This window comes from Lontra canadensis, unplaced genomic scaffold (genome assembly GCF_010015895.1).
Source record: "Lontra canadensis isolate GAN:19392208 unplaced genomic scaffold, GSC_riverotter_1.0 scaffold19, whole genome shotgun sequence".
NCBI classification, from domain to species: domain Eukaryota; kingdom Metazoa; phylum Chordata; class Mammalia; order Carnivora; family Mustelidae; genus Lontra; species Lontra canadensis.
Window position 1 is genome coordinate 9575842 of NW_022631013.1, and position 2454 is coordinate 9578295.

The following is a 2454-nucleotide window of genomic DNA, read 5'->3' on the forward strand; positions in this document are numbered from 1 at the left end:
TCATATGGTCCACGGGACATTCATCTATCTGACGCTGGGGTTTGTGAGCCTAGACACTAAACTTTGTTTTACAAAGAATCACAACATATTTTTGCATGGCTTTAGTATCTATTGAATGTTCCAGGAATGTATTTGCCCTGGGTAACTGTCAGGGCCCTGACAGGAAATCAGCACACTCAAGTTAGGATAATTCAGGGAGGGGTTGATTTGCAAAATGACTAATTACAAAGGTGTGGACAGGTGTGAGGAAGCCAGACAGGACAGGGCAGAGACCCAGGTCCAGCCGCAGTACAGCTGTCACCACCACTATAACCAAGGTGTGAGCGGAGGCAAGATTACCAGAACCTGAGAGGGGAGAAGTACTGCTGAGAGTATTAGATCCCCTGGCTGCCACAGTGAATTACCGCAATTTTGGTGGCTTAAAACAAATCTGTTCTCAAATCTATTCTCATAATTCTCAAGGCCAAAAGTCTGAAATCAAGGCAGCAGCAGGGTCACAGTGTCTCCATTGACCCTAGGGGAAAATCCTTCCTGGCCTCTGCCAGCTTCGGGCGGCTCCCAGCCTTCCTTGGGTGGCTGCATCACTCCAGTCTCTGCTTCTGTATTTTTTAAAAATATTTTATTTATTTATTTGACAGAGAGAGACACAGCGAGAGAGGGAACACAAGCAGGGGAGTGGGAGAGGGAGAAGCACATTCCTCGCTATGACCTGAGCCGAAGGCAACCACTTAACGACTGAGCCACCCAGGTGCTCCTGAATATTTTTTTTAATATTTTATGTATTTATTAGACAGAGAAAGAGCACAAGCAGGGGGAGTGGCAGAGGGAGAAGGAGAAGCAGGCTACCCGCTGAGCAGGGTCCAGGGACCACTGCCCCCAACACCCTGCCCTAAGCGGGACTCCATCCCAGGACCCCAGGATTATGATCTGAGCCAAAGGCAGAAGCTTCACCAACTGAGCCACCCAGGCACCTCTCTTCTGTTGTCTTCACGTGGCCATCTCCTCTTCTCTGTGTCTTCTCTTCTGTCTCTTATGAAGACACTTATTCTTAAAAAAATAAAAAAATTGGGGCTCCTGGGTGGCTCAGAGGGTTAAGCCTCTGCCTTCGGCTCAGGTCATGATCTCAGGGTCTTGGGATCAAGCCCCGCATCAGGCTCTCTGCTCAGCATGGAGCCTGCTTCCCTTCCTCTCTCTCTGCCTGTCTCTCTGCCTACTTGTGATCTCTGTCAAATAAATAAATAAATTCTTTAAAAAATAAATAAATAAAAATAAAAAATAAATAATTTTTTTTTTAAAAAAAGACATTTATTCTTCACTTATTGAATTTAGGGTCCACCCAGATCATCTAGGGCAATCCTATCTCACAGGGTGGCTTTGAAGATTCACATCTCGAGAGCCTTATTTGTATCTGCAAAGGTCCTCTCTCCAAATAAGCTATATCCACAGGTTCCAGAAGTTAGAATGTGAACATTGTAGAGGCCACTTTTAGGCAACACTCGAGCAATGGAAACCTGAGTAAGGTAAAAAGGTGCACAGTGACTACTGGCCTGAATGCAAACAGGCCCATCAGGTGACCCACCTCAAAATATCCACAAGCCCTAGCTGACCAATGGGCTGCTTACAACTGGGCACAGATACCAAAAAAGGAAAATTCCACATATTCCGTTACCTCCTTACCTTCCCCCTTCAACAATAGCTCCCCGCCATTGCCTTCTGGCAGACGGTCTCTCCTCTGCTGTCCTGCCCGCTGCTCCCTTGCAGTGTATTCAGTAAGCTTCTATCTCCTTTGTTGGGCCTGGGGTGAATTCTTTCACCGCTTGTGCCAGCCTCCACCATCTCAGGTCACTCCACAGCCATAGCTTTGGGGGGCTCTCATTCAACCCACTATAGCTACCTTGAGAACAGTAGTGACCTTAGGATGAGGGATATAGGCAGGAAGGGAGACAGAAATAAAAACCCCAATCTCCCTTCCATCCCTCACCCCGTCTCCTGTCAGGGCTTACATTGGCCAAACCCAGCAGGAAATCAGAGGACATGAGTGTGGTTGACGTGTCAGGCTCCCAAGGCCAAGAGCAGGGAAGAGAAGAGCAGGGGGAAAAATGGATCTGGAGGAGCAAACAAAAGACAGCAGGGTACCATGTCAATTAAGGGAAGGTTGAACTCTGTTTTATTTGGAACTTTAGCAGGAGAGTTCACCATTGCTGAAATCATAATTGAATGGCAACAGTGCTGGTAGTATTGGAACCAGTAATGGAACACACCTGTATCAGTATGTGTTCGTAGTTGTTGGCAGTTCACAGAGAAAGACTGCTTCATTAAACCTGCCAGTCGTGGTCTGTCCAAGAATTTCTGTATTGAACGCCTCACAGATCTGCATGTTGTCCTTGCACAGGGGCTGTGCTAATCTTCTCTGTATCATTCCGATTTTAGTATATGTGCTGCCCAAGCAAGCAC

General features: G+C 46.9%; 1 non-coding gene across 1 annotated transcript; it reads right to left on the reverse strand.

Annotated features, from left to right (window-relative positions):
* Positions 1-2347: 2347 nt before the first annotated feature.
* On the reverse strand, positions 2348-2454 carry LOC116869595. The gene has a single exon (XR_004383066.1). It is a non-coding gene; the product is annotated as a U6 spliceosomal RNA (small nuclear RNA).